At 39.9% G+C, this 20613-nt stretch overlaps 34 non-coding genes across 34 annotated transcripts; all 34 read left to right on the top strand.

Moving 5' to 3' along the window:
* Window positions 1-176: 176 nt before the first annotated feature.
* TRNAL-UAG (transfer RNA leucine (anticodon UAG)) lies at window positions 177-258 on the top strand. The gene has a single exon. It is a non-coding gene; the product is annotated as a tRNA-Leu (tRNA).
* A 336-nt stretch (window positions 259-594) lies between these two features.
* On the top strand, window positions 595-676 carry TRNAL-UAG (transfer RNA leucine (anticodon UAG)). The gene has a single exon. It is a non-coding gene; the product is annotated as a tRNA-Leu (tRNA).
* A 326-nt stretch (window positions 677-1002) lies between these two features.
* TRNAL-AAG (transfer RNA leucine (anticodon AAG)) lies at window positions 1003-1084 on the top strand. The gene has a single exon. It is a non-coding gene; the product is annotated as a tRNA-Leu (tRNA).
* A 331-nt stretch (window positions 1085-1415) lies between these two features.
* TRNAL-AAG (transfer RNA leucine (anticodon AAG)) lies at window positions 1416-1497 on the top strand. The gene has a single exon. It is a non-coding gene; the product is annotated as a tRNA-Leu (tRNA).
* Window positions 1498-1831: 334 nt separating this feature from the next.
* TRNAL-UAG (transfer RNA leucine (anticodon UAG)) lies at window positions 1832-1913 on the top strand. Its single transcript has one exon. It is a non-coding gene; the product is annotated as a tRNA-Leu (tRNA).
* A 753-nt stretch (window positions 1914-2666) lies between these two features.
* On the top strand, window positions 2667-2748 carry TRNAL-AAG (transfer RNA leucine (anticodon AAG)). The gene has a single exon. It is a non-coding gene; the product is annotated as a tRNA-Leu (tRNA).
* Window positions 2749-3084: 336 nt separating this feature from the next.
* Window positions 3085-3166, top strand: TRNAL-UAG (transfer RNA leucine (anticodon UAG)). The gene has a single exon. It is a non-coding gene; the product is annotated as a tRNA-Leu (tRNA).
* Window positions 3167-3497: 331 nt separating this feature from the next.
* Window positions 3498-3579, top strand: TRNAL-AAG (transfer RNA leucine (anticodon AAG)). Its single transcript has one exon. It is a non-coding gene; the product is annotated as a tRNA-Leu (tRNA).
* Window positions 3580-4997: 1418 nt separating this feature from the next.
* TRNAL-AAG (transfer RNA leucine (anticodon AAG)) lies at window positions 4998-5079 on the top strand. The gene has a single exon. It is a non-coding gene; the product is annotated as a tRNA-Leu (tRNA).
* A 338-nt stretch (window positions 5080-5417) lies between these two features.
* On the top strand, window positions 5418-5499 carry TRNAL-AAG (transfer RNA leucine (anticodon AAG)). The gene has a single exon. It is a non-coding gene; the product is annotated as a tRNA-Leu (tRNA).
* Window positions 5500-5835: 336 nt separating this feature from the next.
* TRNAL-UAG (transfer RNA leucine (anticodon UAG)) lies at window positions 5836-5917 on the top strand. Its single transcript has one exon. It is a non-coding gene; the product is annotated as a tRNA-Leu (tRNA).
* A 751-nt stretch (window positions 5918-6668) lies between these two features.
* Window positions 6669-6750, top strand: TRNAL-UAG (transfer RNA leucine (anticodon UAG)). Its single transcript has one exon. It is a non-coding gene; the product is annotated as a tRNA-Leu (tRNA).
* Window positions 6751-7919: 1169 nt separating this feature from the next.
* On the top strand, window positions 7920-8001 carry TRNAL-UAG (transfer RNA leucine (anticodon UAG)). Its single transcript has one exon. It is a non-coding gene; the product is annotated as a tRNA-Leu (tRNA).
* A 336-nt stretch (window positions 8002-8337) lies between these two features.
* TRNAL-AAG (transfer RNA leucine (anticodon AAG)) lies at window positions 8338-8419 on the top strand. Its single transcript has one exon. It is a non-coding gene; the product is annotated as a tRNA-Leu (tRNA).
* A 336-nt stretch (window positions 8420-8755) lies between these two features.
* Window positions 8756-8837, top strand: TRNAL-UAG (transfer RNA leucine (anticodon UAG)). Its single transcript has one exon. It is a non-coding gene; the product is annotated as a tRNA-Leu (tRNA).
* Window positions 8838-9588: 751 nt separating this feature from the next.
* Window positions 9589-9670, top strand: TRNAL-UAG (transfer RNA leucine (anticodon UAG)). Its single transcript has one exon. It is a non-coding gene; the product is annotated as a tRNA-Leu (tRNA).
* Window positions 9671-10006: 336 nt separating this feature from the next.
* Window positions 10007-10088, top strand: TRNAL-AAG (transfer RNA leucine (anticodon AAG)). Its single transcript has one exon. It is a non-coding gene; the product is annotated as a tRNA-Leu (tRNA).
* A 336-nt stretch (window positions 10089-10424) lies between these two features.
* Window positions 10425-10506, top strand: TRNAL-UAG (transfer RNA leucine (anticodon UAG)). The gene has a single exon. It is a non-coding gene; the product is annotated as a tRNA-Leu (tRNA).
* Window positions 10507-10842: 336 nt separating this feature from the next.
* Window positions 10843-10924, top strand: TRNAL-AAG (transfer RNA leucine (anticodon AAG)). The gene has a single exon. It is a non-coding gene; the product is annotated as a tRNA-Leu (tRNA).
* A 336-nt stretch (window positions 10925-11260) lies between these two features.
* Window positions 11261-11342, top strand: TRNAL-UAG (transfer RNA leucine (anticodon UAG)). Its single transcript has one exon. It is a non-coding gene; the product is annotated as a tRNA-Leu (tRNA).
* Window positions 11343-12093: 751 nt separating this feature from the next.
* Window positions 12094-12175, top strand: TRNAL-UAG (transfer RNA leucine (anticodon UAG)). The gene has a single exon. It is a non-coding gene; the product is annotated as a tRNA-Leu (tRNA).
* Window positions 12176-12511: 336 nt separating this feature from the next.
* On the top strand, window positions 12512-12593 carry TRNAL-AAG (transfer RNA leucine (anticodon AAG)). The gene has a single exon. It is a non-coding gene; the product is annotated as a tRNA-Leu (tRNA).
* Window positions 12594-12929: 336 nt separating this feature from the next.
* TRNAL-UAG (transfer RNA leucine (anticodon UAG)) lies at window positions 12930-13011 on the top strand. Its single transcript has one exon. It is a non-coding gene; the product is annotated as a tRNA-Leu (tRNA).
* A 751-nt stretch (window positions 13012-13762) lies between these two features.
* TRNAL-AAG (transfer RNA leucine (anticodon AAG)) lies at window positions 13763-13844 on the top strand. Its single transcript has one exon. It is a non-coding gene; the product is annotated as a tRNA-Leu (tRNA).
* Window positions 13845-14180: 336 nt separating this feature from the next.
* Window positions 14181-14262, top strand: TRNAL-AAG (transfer RNA leucine (anticodon AAG)). Its single transcript has one exon. It is a non-coding gene; the product is annotated as a tRNA-Leu (tRNA).
* A 336-nt stretch (window positions 14263-14598) lies between these two features.
* TRNAL-AAG (transfer RNA leucine (anticodon AAG)) lies at window positions 14599-14680 on the top strand. The gene has a single exon. It is a non-coding gene; the product is annotated as a tRNA-Leu (tRNA).
* A 1165-nt stretch (window positions 14681-15845) lies between these two features.
* TRNAL-AAG (transfer RNA leucine (anticodon AAG)) lies at window positions 15846-15927 on the top strand. Its single transcript has one exon. It is a non-coding gene; the product is annotated as a tRNA-Leu (tRNA).
* A 336-nt stretch (window positions 15928-16263) lies between these two features.
* Window positions 16264-16345, top strand: TRNAL-AAG (transfer RNA leucine (anticodon AAG)). Its single transcript has one exon. It is a non-coding gene; the product is annotated as a tRNA-Leu (tRNA).
* Window positions 16346-17510: 1165 nt separating this feature from the next.
* On the top strand, window positions 17511-17592 carry TRNAL-AAG (transfer RNA leucine (anticodon AAG)). Its single transcript has one exon. It is a non-coding gene; the product is annotated as a tRNA-Leu (tRNA).
* Window positions 17593-17928: 336 nt separating this feature from the next.
* TRNAL-AAG (transfer RNA leucine (anticodon AAG)) lies at window positions 17929-18010 on the top strand. The gene has a single exon. It is a non-coding gene; the product is annotated as a tRNA-Leu (tRNA).
* A 336-nt stretch (window positions 18011-18346) lies between these two features.
* TRNAL-UAG (transfer RNA leucine (anticodon UAG)) lies at window positions 18347-18428 on the top strand. The gene has a single exon. It is a non-coding gene; the product is annotated as a tRNA-Leu (tRNA).
* Window positions 18429-18764: 336 nt separating this feature from the next.
* On the top strand, window positions 18765-18846 carry TRNAL-AAG (transfer RNA leucine (anticodon AAG)). The gene has a single exon. It is a non-coding gene; the product is annotated as a tRNA-Leu (tRNA).
* A 1165-nt stretch (window positions 18847-20011) lies between these two features.
* TRNAL-AAG (transfer RNA leucine (anticodon AAG)) lies at window positions 20012-20093 on the top strand. The gene has a single exon. It is a non-coding gene; the product is annotated as a tRNA-Leu (tRNA).
* A 336-nt stretch (window positions 20094-20429) lies between these two features.
* Window positions 20430-20511, top strand: TRNAL-AAG (transfer RNA leucine (anticodon AAG)). The gene has a single exon. It is a non-coding gene; the product is annotated as a tRNA-Leu (tRNA).
* The last annotated feature ends 102 nt before the right edge of the window (window positions 20512-20613 follow it).

The following is a 20613-nucleotide window of genomic DNA, read 5'->3' as shown; positions in this document are numbered from 1 at the left end:
CCCGGTGAACACCTTTAATGAGTAACTTCAGCGTCAAAAATTCCCAGAAAACAGTATTCTCATTATTGGCTTTTGCATTGTTACAAATATCACTTCAGTCGTCTCGGTAAATACCGAAACACACATGAAATGCTTGTGTTTCAGGGTAATTGCCTTGTTTTAGAAAAGTAATTACGGGTAGCGTGGCCGAGCGGTTTAAGGCGCTGGTTTTAGGCACCAGATATTTCGATGGCGTGGGTTCGAATACCACCGCTGCCATGTAGTTTAGTATTTTGCACAACTGTCATTCAAGCTGCCGTAATTCAATTTCTGTGTATACGGCTATGCACATGTTTTAGTCGCACTTAGAAATAAAACAAATATTCACGGCAAGTAACTGAGCAATGCGTACAATCTGATTAGATGATGAAATGAAACCCGGTGAACGTCATTTTAGTGAGTATCTACAGCGTCAACAATTCCCAGGAAATAGTATTCGAATTTGTGGCATTTGCATTGTTAAAAATATCACTTCAGTCGTCTCGGTAAATACCGAAACACACATGAAATGCTTTGGTTTCAGGGTAATTGCCTTGTTTTAGTAAAGTAATTACGGGTAGCGTGGCCGAGCGGTCTAAGGCGCTGGTTTTAGGCACCAGTCATTTCGATGGCGTGGGTTCGAATCCCACTGCTGCCATGTTGTTTAGTATTTTGCATTCAAGCTGCCGTAATTCAATTTCTGTGTATACGGCTATGCACATGTTTTAGTCGCACTTTAAAATAAAACAAATATTCACGGCAAGTAACTAAGCAATGCATACAATCTGATTAGATGATGAAATGAAACCCGGTGAACACATTTTAATGAGTAACCACAGAGTCAAAAATTCTCAGAAAATAGTATTCGCATTTTCGGCATTTGCATTATTACAAATATCACTTCAGTCGTCTCGGTAAATACCCAAACACACATGAAATGCTTGTGTTTCCGGGTAATTGTGTCGTTTTTGCAGTGTTATTATGGGTAGCGTGGCCGAGCGGTCAAAGGCGCTTGTTTAAGGCACCAGTCATTTCGATGGCGTGGGTTCGAATCCCACCGCTGCCATGTTGTTTAGTATTTTGCACATCAGTCATTTATGCTGGCATGATACAATTTCAGTGTTTCCGACTATGCACATGTTTATTTCGCATGTTGAAATCCAACAAATATTCACGGCAAATAATTAAGCAGTGCATACAATCTGATTAGATGACGAAATGAAACCCGTTGAACACATTTAATGAGTAACTACAGTGTCAAAAATTCCCAGAAAATAGTATTCTCATTTTTGGCTTTTGCATTGTTACAAATATCACTTCAGTCGTCTCGGTAAATACCGAAACACACATGAAATTGTGTTTCAGGGTAATGGCCTTGTTTTTGCAAAGTAATTATGGGTAGCGTGGCCGAGCGGTCTAAGGCGCTGGTTTAAGGCACCAGTCATTTCGATGACGTGGGTTTGAATCCCACCGCTGCCAGGTTGTTCAGTATTTTGCACAACTGTCATTCAAGCTGCCGTTATTCAATTTCTGTGTATACGGCTATGCACATGTTTTAGTCGCACTTTGAAATAAAACAAATATTCACGGGAAATAATTAAGCAGTGCATACAACCTGATTAGATGATGAAATGAAACCCGGTGAACACCTTTAATGAGTAACTTCAGCGTCAAAAATTCCCAGAAAACAGTATTCTCATTATTGGCTTTTGCATTGTTACAAATATCACTTCAGTCGTCTCGGTAAATACCGAAACACACATGAAATGCTTGTGTTTCAGGGTAATTGCCTTGTTTTAGAAAAGTAATTACGGGTAGCGTGGCCGAGCGGTTTAAGGCGCTGGTTTTAGGCACCAGATATTTCGATGGCGTGGGTTCGAATACCACCGCTGCCATGTAGTTTAGTATTTTGCACAACTGTCATTCAAGCTGCCGTAATTCAATTTCTGTGTATACGGCTATGCACATGTTTTAGTCGCACTTAGAAATAAAACAAATATTCACGGCAAGTAACTGAGCAATGCGTACAATCTGATTAGATGATGAAATGAAACCCGGTGAACGTCATTTTAGTGAGTATCTACAGCGTCAACAATTCCCAGGAAATAGTATTCGAATTTGTGGCATTTGCATTGTTAAAAATATCACTTCAGTCGTCTCGGTAAATACCGAAACACACATGAAATGCTTTGGTTTCAGGGTAATTGCCTTGTTTTAGTAAAGTAATTACGGGTAGCGTGGCCGAGCGGTTTAAGACGCTGGTTTTAGGCACCAGTTATTTCGATGGCGTAGGTTCGAATACCACCGCTGCCATGTTGTTTAGTATTTTGCACAACTGTCATTCAAGCTGCCGTAATTCAATTTCTGTGTATACGGCTATGCACATGTTTTAGTCGCACTTTGAAATAAAACAAATATTCACGGCAAGTAACTAAGCAATGCATACAATCTGATTAGATGACGAAATGAAACCCGGTGAACACCTTTAATGAGTAACTACAGCGTCAAAAATTCCCCAGAAAATAGTATTCTCATTATTGGCTTTTGCATTGTTACAAATATCACTTCAGTCGTCTCGGTAAATACCGAAACACACAAGAAATGCTTGTGTTTCAGGGTAATTGCCTTGTTTTTGCAAAGTAATTATGGGTAGCGTGGCCGAGCGGTCAAAGGCGCTGGTTTAAGGCACCAGTCTTTTCGATGGCGTGGGTTCGAATCCCACCGCTGCCAGGTTGTTCAGTATTTTGCACAACTGTCATTCAAGCTGCCGTTATTCAATTTCTGTGTATACGGCTATGCACATGTTTTAGTCGCACTTTGAAATAAAACAAATATTCACGGCAAGTAACTGAGCAATGCATACAATCTGATTAGATGATGAAATGAAACCCGGTGAACGTCATTTTAGTGAGTATCTACAGCGTCAACAATTCCCAGGAAATAGTATTCGAATTTGTGGCATTTGCATTGTTAAAAATATCACTTCAGTCGTCTCGGTAAATACCGAAACACACATGAAATGCTTGTGTTTCAGGGTAATTGCCTTGTTTTTGCAAAGTATTTATGGGTAGCGTGGCCGAGCGGTCTAAGGCGCTGGTTTTAGGCACCAGTCATTTCGATGGCGTGGGTTCGAATCACACCGCTGCCATGTTGTTTAGTATTTTGCACATCAGTCATTTATGCTGGCATGATACAATTTCAGTGTTTCCGACTATGCACATGTTTATTTCGCATGTTGAAATCCAACAAATATTCACGGCAAATAATTAAGCAGTGCATACAATCTGATTAGATGACGAAATGAAACCCGTTGAACACATTTAATGAGTAACTACAGCGTCAAAAATTCCCAGAAAATAGTATTCTCATTTTTGGCTTTTGCATTGTTACAAATATCACTTCAGTCGTCTCGGTAAATACCGAAACGCACATGAAAATGTGTTTCAGGGTAATGGCCTTGTTTTTGCAAAGTAATTATGGGTAGCGTGGCCGAGCGGTCTAAGGCGCTGGTTTAAGGCACCAGTCATTTCGATGACGTGGGTTTGAATCCCACCGCTGCCAGGTTGTTCAGTATTTTGCACAACTGTCATTCAAGCTGCCGTTATTCAATTTCTGTGTATACGGCTATGCACATGTTTTAGTCGCACTTTGAAATAAAACAAATATTCACGGCAAGTAACTAAGCAATGCATACAATCTGATTAGATGACGAAATGAAACCCGGTGAACACCTTTAATGAGTAACTACAGCGTCAAAAATTCCCCAGAAAATAGTATTCTCATTATTGGCTTTTGCATTGTTACAAATATCACTTCAGTCGTCTCGGTAAATACCGAAACACACATGAAATGCTTGTGTTTCAGGGTAATTGCCTTGTTTTTGCAAAGTAATTATGGGTAGCGTGGCCGAGCGGTCAAAGGCGCTGCTTTAAGGCACCAGTCATTTTGATGGCGTTGGTTTCGAATCCCACCGCTGCCATGTTGTTTAGTATTTTGCACAACTGTCATTCAAGCTGCCGTAATTCAATTTCTGTGTATACGGCTATGCACATGTTTTAGTCGCACTTAGAAATAAAACAAATATTCACGGCAAGTAACTAAGCAATGCATACAATCTGATTAGATGATGAAATGAAACCCGGTGAACGTCATTTTAGTGAGTATCTACAGCGTCAACAATTCCCAGGAAATAGTATTCGAATTTGTGGCATTTGCATTGTTAAAAATATCACTTCAGTCGTCTCGGTAAATACCGAAACACACATGAATTCAATTTCTGTGTATACGGCTATGCACATGTTTTAGTCGCACTTAGAAATAAAACAAATATTCACGGCAAGTAACTAAGCAATGCATACAATCTGATAAGATGATGAAATGAAACCCGGTGAACGTCATTTTAGTGAGTATCTACAGCGTCAACAATTCCCAGGAAATAGTATTCGAATTTGTGGCATTTGCATTGTTAAAAATATCACTTCAGTCGTCTCGGTAAATACCGAAACACACATGAAATGCTTGTGTTTCAGGGTAATTGCCTTGTTTTTGCAAAGTAATTATGGGTACCGTGGCCGAGCGGTCTAAGGCGCTGGTTCTAGGCACCAGTCATTTCGATGGCGTGGGTTCGAATCCCACCGCTGCCAGGTTGTTGAGTATTTTGCACAACTGTCATTCAAGCTGCCGTTATTCAATTTCTGTGTATACGGCTATGCACATGTTTTAGTCGCACTTTGAAATAAAACAAATATTCACGGCAAGTAACTAAGCAATGCATACAATCTGATTAGATGATGAAATGAAACCCGGTGAACGTCATTTTAGTGAGTATCTACAGGGTCAACAATTTCCAGGAAATAGTATTCGAATTTGTGGCATTTGCATTTTTAAAAATATCACTTCAGTCGTCTCGGTAAATACCGAAACACACATGAAATGCTTTTGTTCCAGGGTAATTGCCTTGTTTTAGTAAAGTAATTATGGGTAGCGTGGCCGAGTGGTCTAAGGCGCTGGTTTAAGGCACCAGTCATTTCGATGGCGTGGGATCGAATCCCACCGATGCCATGTTGTTTAGTATTTTGCACAACAGTCATTTATGCTGGCATGATACAATTTCAGTGTTTCCGACTATGCACATGTTTATTTCGCATGTTGAAATCCAACAAATATTCACGGCAAATAATTAAGCAGTGCATACAATCTGATTAGATGACGAAATGAAACCCGGTGAACACATTTAATGAGTAATTTACTACAGCGTCAAAAATTCCCAGAAAATAGTATTCGCGTTTTTGGCATTTGCATTGTTACAAATATCACTTCAGTCGTCTCGGTAAATACCGAAACACACATGAAATGCTTGTGTTTCAGGGTAATTGCCTTGTTTTTGCAAAGTAATTATGGGTAGCGTGGCCGAGCGGTCTAAGGCGCTGGTTTAAGGCACCAGTCATCTCGATGGCGTGGGTTCGAATCCCACCGCTGTCAGGTTGTTGAGTATTTTGCACAACTGTCATTCAAGCTGCCGTTATTCAATTTCTGTGTATACGGCTATGCACATGTTTTAGTCGCACTTTAAAATAAAACAAATATTCACGGCAAGTAACTAAGCAATGCATACAATCTGATTAGATGATGAAATGAAACCCGGTGAACGTCATTTTAGTGAGTATCTACAGCGTCAACAATTCCCAGGAAATAGTATTCGAATTTGTGGCATTTGCATTGTTAAAAATATCACTTCAGTCGTCTCGGTAAATACCGAAACACACATGAAATGCTTTTGTTCCAGGGTAATTGCCTTGTTTTAGTAAATTAATTATGGGTAGCGTGGCCGAGCGGTCTAAGGCGCTGGTTTTAGGCACCAGTCATTTCGATGGCGTGGGTTCGAATCCCACCGCTGCCATGTTGTTTAGTATTTTGCACAACAGTCATTTATGCTGGCATGATACAATTTCAGTGTTTCCGACTATGCACATGTTTATTTCGCATGTTGAAATCCAACAAATATTCACGGCAAATAATTAAGCAGTGCTTACAATCTGATTAGATGACGAAATGAAACCCGGTGAACACATTTTAATGAGTAACTACAGCGTCAAAAATTCCCAGAAAATAGTATTCGCGTTTTTGGCAATTGCATTGTTACAAATATCACTTCAGTCGTCTCGGTAAATACCGAAACACACATGAAATGCTTCGGTTTCAGGGTAATTGCCTTGTTTTAGTAAAGTAATTATTGGTAGCGTGGCCGTGCGGTCTAAGGCGCTGGTTTTAGGCACCAGTCATTTCGATGATGTGGTTTCGAATACCACTGCTGCCATGTTGTTTAGTATTTTGCACAACAGTCATTTATGCTGGCATAATACAATTACAGTGTTTACGACTATGCACATGTTTATTTCGCATGTTGAAATCCAACAATTATTCACGGCAAATAATTAAGCAGTTCTTACAATCTGATTAGATGACGAAATGAAACCCGGTGAACACATTTAATGAGTAACTACAGCGTCAAAAATTCCCAGAAAATAGTATTCTCATTTTTGACTTTTGCATTGTTACAAATATCACATCAGTCGTCTCGGTGAATACCGAAACACACATGAAATGCTTGTGTTTCAGGGTAATTGCCTTGTTTTTGCAAAGTAATTATGGGTAGCGTGGCCGAGCGGTCTAAGGCGCTGGTTTTAGGCACCAGTCATTTCGATGGCGTGGGTTCGAATCCCACCGCTGCCATGTTGTTTAGTATTTTGCACAACAGTCATTTATGCTGGCATGATACAATTTCAGTGTTTCCGACTATGCACATGTTTATTTCGCATTTTGAAATCCAACAAATATTCACGGCAAATAATTAAGCAGTGCATACAATCTGATTAGATGACGAAATGAAACCCGGTGAACACATTTTAATGAGTAACTACAGCGTCAAAAATTCCCAGAAAATAGTATTCGCGTTTTTGGCATTTGCATTGTTACAAATATCACTTCAGTCGTCTCGGTAAATACCGAAACACACATGAAATGCTTTGGTTTCAGGGTAATTGCCTTGTTTTAGTAAAGTAATTATTGGTAGCGTGGCCGTGCGGTCTAAGGCGCTGGTTTTAGGCACCAGTCATTTCGATGGTGTGGGATCGAATCCCACTGCTGCCATGTTGTTTAGTATTTTGCACAACAGTCATTTATGCTGGCATAATACAATTTCAGTGTTTACGACTATGCACATGTTTATTTCGCATGTTGAAATCCAACAATTATTCACGGCAAATAATTAAGCAGTGCTTACAATCTGATTAGATGACGAAATGAAACCCGGTGAACACATTTAATGAGTAACTACAGCGTCAAAAATTCCCAGAAAATAGTATTCTCATTTTTGACTTTTGCATTGTTACAAATATCACTTCAGTCGTCTCGGTAAATACCGAAACACACATGAAATGCTTGTGTTTCAGGGTAATTGCCTTGTTTTTGCAAAGTAATTATGCGTAGCGTGGCCGAGCGGTCTAAGGCGCTGGTTTAAGGCACCAGTCATCTCGATGGCGTGGGTTCGAATCCCAACGCTGCCAGGTTGTTGAGTATTTTGCACAACTGTCATTCAAGCTGCCGTTATTCAATTTCTGTGTATACGGCTATGCACATGTTTTAGTCGCACTTTAAAATAAAACAAATATTCACGGCAAGTAACTAAGCAATGCATACAATCTGATTAGATGATGAAATGAAACCCGGTGAACGTCATTTTAGTGAGTATCTACAGCGTCAACAATTCCCAGGAAATAGTATTCGAATTTGTGGCATTTGCATTGTTAAAAATATCACTTCAGTCGTCTCGGTAAATACCGAAACACACATGAAATGCTTTTGTTCCAGGGTAATTGCCTTGTTTTAGTAAATTAATTATGGGTAGCGTGGCCGAGCGGTCTAAGGCGCTGGTTTTAGGCACCAGTCATTTCGATGGCGTGGGTTCGAATCCCACCGCTGCCAGGTTGTTTAGTATTTTGCACAACTGTCATTCAAGCTGCCGTTATTCAATTTCTGTGTATACGGCTATGCACATGTTTTAGTCGCACTTTAAAATAAATCAAATATTCACGGCAAGTAACTAAGCAATGCATACAATCTGATTAGATGATGAAATGAAACCCGGTGAACGTCATTTTAGTGAGTATCTACAGCGTCAACAATTCCCAGGAAATAGTATTCGAATTTGTGGCATTTGCATTGTTAAAAATATCACTTCAGTCGTCTCGGTAAATACCGAAACACACATGAAATGCTTTTGTTCCAGGGTAATTGCCTTGTTTTAGTAAAGTAATTATGGGTAGCGTGGCCGAGCGGTCTAAGGCGCTGGTTTAAGGCACCAGTCATTTCGATGGCGTGGGTTCGAATCCCACCGCTGCCAGGTTGTTGAGTATTTTGCACAACTGTCATTCAAGCTGCCGTTATTCAATTTCTGTGTATACGGCTATGCACATGTTTTAGTCGCACTTTAAAATAAAACAAATATTCACGGCAAGTAACTAAGCAATGCATACAATCTGATTAGATGATGAAATGAAACCCGGTGAACGTCATTTTAGTGAGTATCTACAGCGTCAACAATTCCCAGGAAATAGTATTCGAATTTGTGGCATTTGCATTGTTAAAAATATCACTTCAGTCGTCTCGGTAAATACCGAAACACACATGAAATGCTTTTGTTGCAGGGTAATTGCCTTGTTTTAGTAAATTAATTATGGGTAGCGTGGCCGAGCGGTCTAAGGCGCTGGTTTTAGGCACCAGTCATTTCGATGGCGTGGGTTCGAATCCCACCGCTGCCATGTTGTTTAGTATTTTGCACAACAGTCATTTATGCTGGCATGATACAATTTCAGTGTTTCCGACTATGCACATGTTTATTTCGCATGTTGAAATCCAACAAATATTCACGGCAAATAATTAAGCAGTGCATACAATCTGATTGGATGACGAAATGAAACCCGGTGAACACATTTTAATGAGTAACTACAGCGTCAAAAATTCCCAGAAAATAGTATTCGCGTTTTTGGCAATTGCATTGTTACAAATATCACTTCAGTCGTCTCGGTAAATACCGAAACACACATGAAATGCTTTGGTTTCAGGGTAATTGCCTTGTTTTAGTAAAGTAATTATTGGTAGCGTGGCCGTGCGGTATAAGGCGCTGGTTTTAGGCACCAGTCATTTCGATGGTGTGGTTTCGAATACCACTGCTGCCATGTTGTTTAGTATTTTGCACAACAGTCATTTATGCTGGCATAATACAATTACAGTGTTTACGACTATGCACATGTTTATTTCGCATGTTGAAATCCAACAATTATTCACGGCAAATAATTAAGCAGTTCTTACAATCTGATTAGATGACGAAATGAAACCCGGTGAACACATTTAATGAGTAACTACAGCGTCAAAAATTCCCAGAAAATAGTATTCTCATTTTTGACTTTTGCATTGTTACAAATATCACATCAGTCGTCTCGGTAAATACCGAAACACACATGAAATGCTTTTGTTCCAGTGTAATTGCCTTGTTTTAGTAAATTAATTATGGGTAGCGTGGCCGAGCGGTCTAAGGCGCTGGTTTTAGGCACCAGTCATTTCGATGGCGTGGGTTCGAATCCCACCGCTGCCAGGTTGTTTAGTATTTTGCACAACTGTCATTCAAGCTGCCGTTATTCAATTTCTGTGTATACGGCTATGCACATGTTTTAGTCGCACTTTAAAATAAATCAAATATTCACGGCAAGTAACTAAGCAATGCATACAATCTGATTAGATGATGAAATGAAACCCGGTGAACGTCATTTTAGTGAGTATCTACAGCGTCAACAATTCCCAGGAAATAGTATTCGAATTTGTGGCATTTGCATTGTTAAAAATATCACTTCAGTCGTCTCGGTAAATACCGAAACACACATGAAATGCTTTTGTTCCAGGGTAATTGCCTTGTTTTAGTAAAGTAATTATGGGTAGCGTGGCCGAGCGGTCTAAGGCGCTGGTTTAAGGCACCAGTCATTTCGATGGCGTGGGTTCGAATCCCACCGCTGCCAGGTTGTTGAGTATTTTGCACAACTGTCATTCAAGCTGCCGTTATTCAATTTCTGTGTATACGGCTATGCACATGTTTTAGTCGCACTTTAAAATAAAACAAATATTCACGGCAAGTAACTAAGCAATGCATACAATCTGATTAGATGATGAAATGAAACCCGGTGAACGTCATTTTAGTGAGTATCTACAGCGTCAACAATTCCCAGGAAATAGTATTCGAATTTGTGGCATTTGCATTGTTAAAAATATCACTTCAGTCGTCTCGGTAAATACCGAAACACACATGAAATGCTTTTGTTCCAGGGTAATTGCCTTGTTTTAGTAAATTAATTATGGGTAGCGTGGCCGAGCGGTCTAAGGCGCTGGTTTTAGGCACCAGTCATTTCGATGGCGTGGGTTCGAATCCCACCGCTGCCAGGTTGTTTAGTATTTTGCACAACTGTCATTCAAGCTGCCGTTATTCAATTTCTGTGTATACGGCTATGCACATGTTTTAGTCGCACTTTAAAATAAATCAAATATTCACGGCAAGTAACTAAGCAATGCATACAATCTGATTAGATGATGAAATGAAACCCGGTGAACGTCATTTTAGTGAGTATCTACAGCGTCAACAATTCCCAGGAAATAGTATTCGAATTTGTGGCATTTGCATTGTTAAAAATATCACTTCAGTCGTCTCGGTAAATACCGAAACACACATGAAATGCTTTTGTTCCAGGGTAATTGCCTTGTTTTAGTAAAGTAATTATGGGTAGCGTGGCCGAGCGGTCTAAGGCGCTGGTTTAAGGCACCAGTCATTTCGATGGCGTGGGTTCGAATCCCACCGCTGCCAGGTTGTTGAGTATTTTGCACAACTGTCATTCAAGCTGCCGTTATTCAATTTCTGTGTATACGGCTATGCACATGTTTTAGTCGCACTTTAAAATAAAACAAATATTCACGGCAAGTAACTAAGCAATGCATACAATCTGATTAGATGATGAAATGAAACCCGGTGAACGTCATTTTAGTGAGTATCTACAGCGTCAACAATTCCCAGGAAATAGTATTCGAATTTGTGGCATTTGCATTGTTAAAAATATCACTTCAGTCGTCTCGGTAAATACCGAAACACACATGAAATGCTTTTGTTGCAGGGTAATTGCCTTGTTTTAGTAAATTAATTATGGGTAGCGTGGCCGAGCGGTCTAAGGCGCTGGTTTTAGGCACCAGTCATTTCGATGGCGTGGGTTCGAATCCCACCGCTGCCATGTTGTTTAGTATTTTGCACAACAGTCATTTATGCTGGCATGATACAATTTCAGTGTTTCCGACTATGCACATGTTTATTTCGCATGTTGAAATCCAACAAATATTCACGGCAAATAATTAAGCAGTGCATACAATCTGATTGGATGACGAAATGAAACCCGGTGAACACATTTTAATGAGTAACTACAGCGTCAAAAATTCCCAGAAAATAGTATTCGCGTTTTTGGCAATTGCATTGTTACAAATATCACTTCAGTCGTCTCGGTAAATACCGAAACACACATGAAATGCTTTGGTTTCAGGGTAATTGCCTTGTTTTAGTAAAGTAATTATTGGTAGCGTGGCCGTGCGGTATAAGGCGCTGGTTTTAGGCACCAGTCATTTCGATGGTGTGGTTTCGAATACCACTGCTGCCATGTTGTTTAGTATTTTGCACAACAGTCATTTATGCTGGCATAATACAATTACAGTGTTTACGACTATGCACATGTTTATTTCGCATGTTGAAATCCAACAATTATTCACGGCAAATAATTAAGCAGTTCTTACAATCTGATTAGATGACGAAATGAAACCCGGTGAACACATTTAATGAGTAACTACAGCGTCAAAAATTCCCAGAAAATAGTATTCTCATTTTTGACTTTTGCATTGTTACAAATATCACATCAGTCGTCTCGGTAAATACCGAAACACACATGAAATGCTTTTGTTCCAGGGTAATTGCCTTGTTTTAGTAAATTAATTATGGGTAGCGTGGCCGAGCGGTCTAAGGCGCTGGTTTTAGGCACCAGTCATTTCGATGGCGTGGGTTCGAATCCCACCGCTGCCAGGTTGTTTAGTATTTTGCACAACTGTCATTCAAGCTGCCGTTATTCAATTTCTGTGTATACGGCTATGCACATGTTTTAGTCGCACTTTAAAATAAATCAAATATTCACGGCAAGTAACTAAGCAATGCATACAATCTGATTAGATGATGAAATGAAACCCGGTGAACGTCATTTTAGTGAGTATCTACAGCGTCAACAATTCCCAGGAAATAGTATTCGAATTTGTGGCATTTGCATTGTTAAAAATATCACTTCAGTCGTCTCGGTAAATACCGAAACACACATGAAATGCTTTTGTTCCAGGGTAATTGCCTTGTTTTAGTAAAGTAATTATGGGTAGCGTGGCCGAGCGGTCTAAGGCGCTGGTTTAAGGCACCAGTCATTTCGATGGCGTGGGTTCGAATCCCACCGCTGCCAGGTTGTTGAGTATTTTGCACAACTGTCATTCAAGCTGCCGTTATTCAATTTCTGTGTATACGGCTATGCACATGTTTTAGTCGCACTTTAAAATAAAACAAATATTCACGGCAAGTAACTAAGCAATGCATACAATCTGATTAGATGATGAAATGAAACCCGGTGAACGTCATTTTAGTGAGTATCTACAGCGTCAACAATTCCCAGGAAATAGTATTCGAATTTGTGGCATTTGCATTGTTAAAAATATCACTTCAGTCGTCTCGGTAAATACCGAAACACACATGAAATGCTTTTGTTGCAGGGTAATTGCCTTGTTTTAGTAAATTAATTATGGGTAGCGTGGCCGAGCGGTCTAAGGCGCTGGTTTTAGGCACCAGTCATTTCGATGGCGTGGGTTCGAATCCCACCGCTGCCATGTTGTTTAGTATTTTGCACAACAGTCATTTATGCTGGCATGATACAATTTCAGTGTTTCCGACTATGCACATGTTTATTTCGCATGTTGAAATCCAACAAATATTCACGGCAAATAATTAAGCAGTGCATACAATCTGATTGGATGACGAAATGAAACCCGGTGAACACATTTTAATGAGTAACTACAGCGTCAAAAATTCCCAGAAAATAGTATTCGCGTTTTTGGCAATTGCATTGTTACAAATATCACTTCAGTCGTCTCGGTAAATACCGAAACACACATGAAATGCTTTGGTTTCAGGGTAATTGCCTTGTTTTAGTAAAGTAATTATTGGTAGCGTGGCCGTGCGGTATAAGGCGCTGGTTTTAGGCACCAGTCATTTCGATGGTGTGGTTTCGAATACCACTGCTGCCATGTTGTTTAGTATTTTGCACAACAGTCATTTATGCTGGCATAATACAATTACAGTGTTTACGACTATGCACATGTTTATTTCGCATGTTGAAATCCAACAATTATTCACGGCAAATAATTAAGCAGTTCTTACAATCTGATTAGATGACGAAATGAAACCCGGTGAACACATTTAATGAGTAACTACAGCGTCAAAAATTCCCAGAAAATAGTATTCTCATTTTTGACTTTTGCATTGTTACAAATATCACATCAGTCGTCTCGGTGAATACCGAAACACACATGAAATGCTTGTGTTTCAGGGTAATTGCCTTGTTTTTGCAAAGTAATTATGGGTAGCGTGGCCGAGCGGTCTAAGGCGCTGGTTTAAGGCACCAGTCATCTCGATGGCGTGGGTTCGAATCCCACCGCTGCCAGGTTGTTGAGTATTTTGCACAACTGTCATTCAAGCTGCCGTTATTCAATTTCTGTGTATACGGCTATGCACATGTTTTAGTCGCACTTTAAAATAAAACAAATATTCACGGCAAGTAACTAAGCAATGCATACAATCTGATTAGATGATGAAATGAAACCCGGTGAACGTCATTTTAGTGAGTATCTACAGCGTCAACAATTCCCAGGAAATAGTATTCGAATTTGTGGCATTTGCATTGTTAAAAATATCACTTCAGTCGTCTCGGTAAATACCGAAACACACATGAAATGCTTTTGTTCCAGGGTAATTGCCTTGTTTTAGTAAAGTAATTATGGGTAGCGTGGCCGAGCGGTCTAAGGCGCTGGTTTAAGGCACCAGTCATTTCGATGGCGTGGGTTCGAATCCCACCGCTGCCAGGTTGTTGAGTATTTTGCACAACTGTCATTCAAGCTGCCGTTATTCAATTTCTGTGTATACGGCTATGCACATGTTTTAGTCGCACTTTAAAATAAAACAAATATTCACGGCAAGTAACTAAGCAATGCATACAATCTGATTAGATGATGAAATGAAACCCGGTGAACGTCATTTTAGTGAGTATCTACAGCGTCAACAATTCCCAGGAAATAGTATTCGAATTTGTGGCATTTGCATTGTTAAAAATATCACTTCAGTCGTCTCGGTAAATACCGAAACACACATGAAATGCTTTTGTTCCAGGGTAATTGCCTTGTTTTAGTAAAGTAATTATGGGTAGCGTGGCCGAGCGGTCTAAGGCGCTGGTTTAAGGCACCAGTCATTTCGATGGCGTGGGTTCGAATCCCACCGCTGCCAGGTTGTTGAGTATTTTGCACAACTGTCATTCAAGCTGCCGTTATTCAATTTCTGTGTATACGGCTATGCACATGTTTTAGTCGCACTTTAAAATAAAACAAATATTCACGGCAAGTAACTAAGCAATGCATACAATCTGATTAGATGATGAAATGAAACCCGGTGAACGTCATTTTAGTGAGTATCTACAGCGTCAACAATTCCCAGGAAATAGTATTCGAATTTGTGGCATTTGCATTGTTAAAAATATCACTTCAGTCGTCTCGGTAAATACCGAAACACACATGAAATGCTTTTGTTCCAGGGTAATTGCCTTGTTTTAGTAAATTAATTATGGGTAGCGTGGCCGAGCGGTCTAAGGCGCTGGTTTTACCAGTCATTTCGATGGCGTGGGTTCGAATCCCACCGCTGCCATGTTGTTTAGTAATTTGCACAACAGTCATTTATGCTGGCATGATACAATTTCAGTGTTTCCGACTATGCACATGTTTATTTCGCATGTTGAAATCCAACAAATATTCACGGCAAATAATTAAGCAGTGCATACAATCTGATTAGATGACGAAATGAAACCCGGTGAACACATTTTAATGAGTAACTACAGCGTCAAAAATTCCCAGAAAATAGTATTCGCGTTTTTGGCAATTGCATTGTTACAAATATCACTTCAGTCGTCTCGGTAAATACCGAAACACACATGAAATGCTTTGGTTTCAGGGTAATTGCCTTGTTTTAGTAAAGTAATTATTGGTAGCGTGGCCGTGCGGTCTAAGGCGCTGGTTTTAGGCACCAGTCATTTCGATGGTGTGGTTTCGAATACCACTGCTGCCATGTTGTTTAGTATTTTGCACAACAGTCATTTATGCTGGCATAATACAATTACAGTGTTTACGACTATGCACATGTTTATTTCGCATGTTGAAATCCAACAATTATTCACGGCAACTAATTAAGCAGTTCTTACAATCTGATTAGATGACGAAATGAAACCCGGTGAACACATTTAATGAGTAACTACAGCGTCAAAAATTCCCAGAAAATAGTATTCTCATTTTTGACTTTTGCATTGTTACAAATATCACATCAGTCGTCTCGGTGAATACCGAAACACACATGAAATGCTTGTGTTTCAGGGTAATTGCCTTGTTTTTGCAAAGTAATTATGGGTAGCGTGGCCGAGCGGTCTAAGGCGCTGGTTTAAGGCACCAGTCATCTCGATGTCGTGGGTTCGAATCCCACCGCTGCCAGGTTGTTGAGTATTTTGCACAACTGTCATTCAAGCTGCCGTTATTCAATTTCTGTGTATACGGCTATGCACATGTTTTAGTCGCACTTTAAAATAAAACAAATATTCACGGCAAGTAACTAAGCAATGCATACAATCTGATTAGATGATGAAATGAAACCCGGTGAACGTCATTTTAGTGAGTATCTACAGCGTCAACAATTCCCAGGAAATAGTATTCGAATTTGTGGCATTTGCATTGTTAAAAATATCACTTCAGTCGTCTCGGTAAATACCGAAACACACATGAAATGCTTTTGTTCCAGGGTAATTGCCTTGTTTTAGTAAAGTAATTATGGGTAGCGTGGCCGAGCGGTCTAAGGCGCTGGTTTAAGGCACCAGTCATTTCGATGGCGTGGGTTCGAATCCCACCGCTGCCAGGTTGTTGAGTATTTTGCACAACTGTCATTCAAGCTGCCGTTATTCAATTTCTGTGTATACGGCTATGCACATGTTTTAGTCGCACTTTAAAATAAAACAAATATTCACGGCAAGTAACTAAGCAATGCATACAATCTGATTAGATGATGAAATGAAACCCGGTGAACGTCATTTTAGTGAGTATCTACAGCGTCAACAATTCCCAGGAAATAGTATTCGAATTTGTGGCATTTGCATTGTTAAAAATATCACTTCAGTCGTCTCGGTAAATACCGAAACACACATGAAATGCTTTTGTTCCAGGGTAATTGCCTTGTTTTAGTAAATTAATTATGGGTAGCGTGGCCGAGCGGTCTAAGGCGCTGGTTTTACCAGTCATTTCGATGGCGTGGGTTCGAATCCCACCGCTGCCATGTTGTTTAGTAATTTGCACAACAGTCATTTATGCTGGCATGATACAATTTCAGTGTTTCCGACTATGCACATGTTTATTTCGCATGTTGAAATCCAACAAATATTCACGGCAAATAATTAAGCAGTGCATACAATCTGATTAGATGACGAAATGAAACCCGGTGAACACATTTTAATGAGTAACTACAGCGTCAAAAATTCCCAGAAAATAGTATTCGCGTTTTTGGCAATTGCATTGTTACAAATATCACTTCAGTCGTCTCGGTAAATACCGAAACACACATGAAATGCTTTGGTTTCAGGGTAATTGCCTTGTTTTAGTAAAGTAATTATTGGTAGCGTGGCCGTGCGGTCTAAGGCGCTGGTTTTAGGCACCAGTCATTTCGATGGTGTGGTTTCGAATACCACTGCTGCCATGTTGTTTAGTATTTTGCACAACAGTCATTTATGCTGGCATAATACAATTACAGTGTTTACGACTATGCACATGTTTATTTCGCATGTTGAAATCCAACAATTATTCACGGCAACTAATTAAGCAGTTCTTACAATCTGATTAGATGACGAAATGAAACCCGGTGAACACATTTAATGAGTAACTACAGCGTCAAAAATTCCCAGAAAATAGTATTCTCATTTTTGACTTTTGCATTGTTACAAATATCACATCAGTCGTCTCGGTGAATACCGAAACACACATGAAATGCTTGTGTTTCAGGGTAATTGCCTTGTTTTTGCAAAGTAATTATGGGTAGCGTGGCCGAGCGGTCTAAGGCGCTGGTTTAAGGCACCAGTCATCTCGATGTCGTGGGTTCGAATCCCACCGCTGCCAGGTTGTTGAGTATTTTGCACAACTGTCATTCAAGCTGCCGTTATTCAATTTCTGTGTATACGGCTATGCACATGTTTTAGTCGCACTTTAAAATAAAACAAATATTCACGGCAAGTAACTAAGCAATGCATACAATCTGATTAGATGATGAAATGAAACCCGGTGAACGTCATTTTAGTGAGTATCTACAGCGTCAACAATTCCCAGGAAATAGTATTCGAATTTGTGGCATTTGCATTGTTAAAAATATCACTTCAGTCGTCTCGGTAAATACCGAAACACACATGAAATGCTTTTGTTCCAGGGTAATTGCCTTGTTTTAGTAAAGTAATTATGGGTAGCGTGGCCGAGCGGTCTAAGGCGCTGGTTTAAGGCACCAGTCATTTCGATGGCGTGGGTTCCAATCCCACCGCTGCCAGGTTGTTGAGTATTTTGCACAACTGTCATTCAAGCTGCCGTTATTCAATTTCTGTGTATACGGCTATGCACATGTTTTAGTCGCACTTTAAAATAAAACAAATATTCACGGCAAGTAACTAAGCAATGCATACAATCTGATTAGATGATGAAATGAAACCCGGTGAACGTCATTTTAGTGAGTATCTACAGCGTCAACAATTCCCAGGAAATAGTATTCGAATTTGTGGCATTTGCATTGTTAAAAATATCACTTCAGTCGTCTCGGTAAATACCGAAACACACATGAAATGCTTTTGTTCCAGGGTAATTGCCTTGTTTTAGTAAATTAATTATGGGTAGCGTGGCTGAGCGGTCTAAGGCGCTGGTTTTAGGCACCAGTCATTTCGATGGCGTGGGTTCGAATCCCACCGCTGCCAGGTTGTTTAGTATTTTGCACAACTGTCATTCAAGCTGCCGTTATTCAATTTCTGTGTATACGGCTATGCACATGTTTTAGTCGCACTTTAAAATAAAACAAATATTCACGGCAAGTAACTAAGCAATGCATACAATCTGATTAGATGATGAAATGAAACCCGGTGAACGTCATTTTAGTGAGTATCTACAGCGTCAACAATTCCCAGGAAATAGTATTCGAATTTGTGGCATTTGCATTGTTAAAAATATCACTTCAGTCGTCTCGGTAAATACCGAAACACACATGAAATGCTTTTGTTCCAGGGTAATTGCCTTGTTTTAGTAAAGTAATTATGGGTAGCGTGGCCGAGCGGTCTAAGGCGCTGGTTTAAGGCACCAGTCATTTCGATGGCGTGGGTTCGAATCCCACCGCTGCCAGGTTGTTGAGTATTTTGCACACCTGTCATTCAAGCTGCCGTTATTCAATTTCTGTGTATACGGCTATGCACATGTTTTAGTCGCACTTTAAAATAAAACAAATATTCACGGCAAGTAACTAAGCAATGCATACAATCTGATTAGATGATGAAATGAAACCCGGTGAACGTCATTTTAGTGAGTATCTACAGCGTCAACAATTCCCAGGAAATAGTATTCGAATTTGTGGCATTTGCATTGTTAAAAATATCACTTCAGTCGTCTCGGTAAATACCGAAACACACATGAAATGCTTTTGTTCCAGGGTAATTGCCTTGTTTTAGTAAATTAATTATGGGTAGCGTGGCCGAGCGGTCTAAGGCGCTGGTTTTACCAGTCATTTCGATGGCGTGGGTTCGAATCCCACCGCTGCCATGTTGTTTAGTAATTTGCACAACAGTCATTTATGCTGGCATGATACAATTTCAGTGTTTCCGACTATGCACATGTTTATTTCGCATGTTGAAATCCAACAAATATTCACGGCAAATAATTAAGCAGTGCATACAATCTGATTAGATGACGAAATGAAACCCGGTGAACACATTTTAATGAGTAACTACAGCGTCAAAAATTCCCAGAAAATAGTATTCGCGTTTTTGGCAATTGCATTGTTACAAATATCACTTCAGTCGTCTCGGTAAATACCGAAACACACATGAAATGCTTTGGTTTCAGGGTAATTGCCTTGTTTTAGTAAAGTAATTATTGGTAGCGTGGCCGTGCGGTCTAAGGCGCTGGTTTTAGGCACCAGTCATTTCGATGGTGTGGTTTCGAATACCACTGCTGCCATGTTGTTTAGTATTTTGCACAACAGTCATTTATGCTGGCATAATACAATTACAGTGTTTACGACTATGCACATGTTTATTTCGCATGTTGAAATCCAACAATTATTCACGGCAACTAATTAAGCAGTTCTTACAATCTGATTAGATGACGAAATGAAACCCGGTGAACACATTTAATGAGTAACTACAGCGTCAAAAATTCCCAGAAAATAGTATTCTCATTTTTGACTTTTGCATTGTTACAAATATCACATCAGTCGTCTCGGTGAATACCGAAACACACATGAAATGCTTGTGTTTCAGGGTAATTGCCTTGTTTTTGCAAAGTAATTATGGGTAGCGTGGCCGAGCGGTCTAAGGCGCTGGTTTAAGGCACCAGTCATCTCGATGGCGTGGGTTCGAATCCCACCGCTGCCAGGTTGTTGAGTATTTTGCACAACTGTCATTCAAGCTGCCGTTATTCAATTTCTGTGTATACGGCTATGCACATGTTTTAGTCGCACTTTAAAATAAAACAAATATTCACGGCAAGTAACTAAGCAATGCATACAATCTGATTAGATGATGAAATGAAACCCGGTGAACGTCATTTTAGTGAGTATCTACAGCGTCAACAATTCCCAGGAAATAGTATTCGAATTTGTGGCATTTGCATTGTTAAAAATATCACTTCAGTCGTCTCGGTAAATACCGAAACACACATGAAATGCTTTTGTTCCAGGGTAATTGCCTTGTTTTAGTAAAGTAATTATGGGTAGCGTGGCCGAGCGGTCTAAGGCGCTGGTTTAAGGCACCAGTCATTTCGATGGCGTGGGTTCCAATCCCACCGCTGCCAGGTTGTTGAGTATTTTGCACAACTGTCATTCAAGCTGCCGTTATTCAATTTCTGTGTATACGGCTATGCACATGTTTTAGTCGCACTTTAAAATAAAACAAA

This window comes from Saccoglossus kowalevskii, chromosome 8 (genome assembly GCF_978046115.1).
Source record: "Saccoglossus kowalevskii chromosome 8, keSacKowa6.1, whole genome shotgun sequence".
NCBI classification, from domain to species: Eukaryota; Metazoa; Hemichordata; class Enteropneusta; family Harrimaniidae; genus Saccoglossus; species Saccoglossus kowalevskii.
Note: the sequence above shows the minus strand (reverse complement) of the source record. Positions and strands in the feature narration are given on the sequence as shown.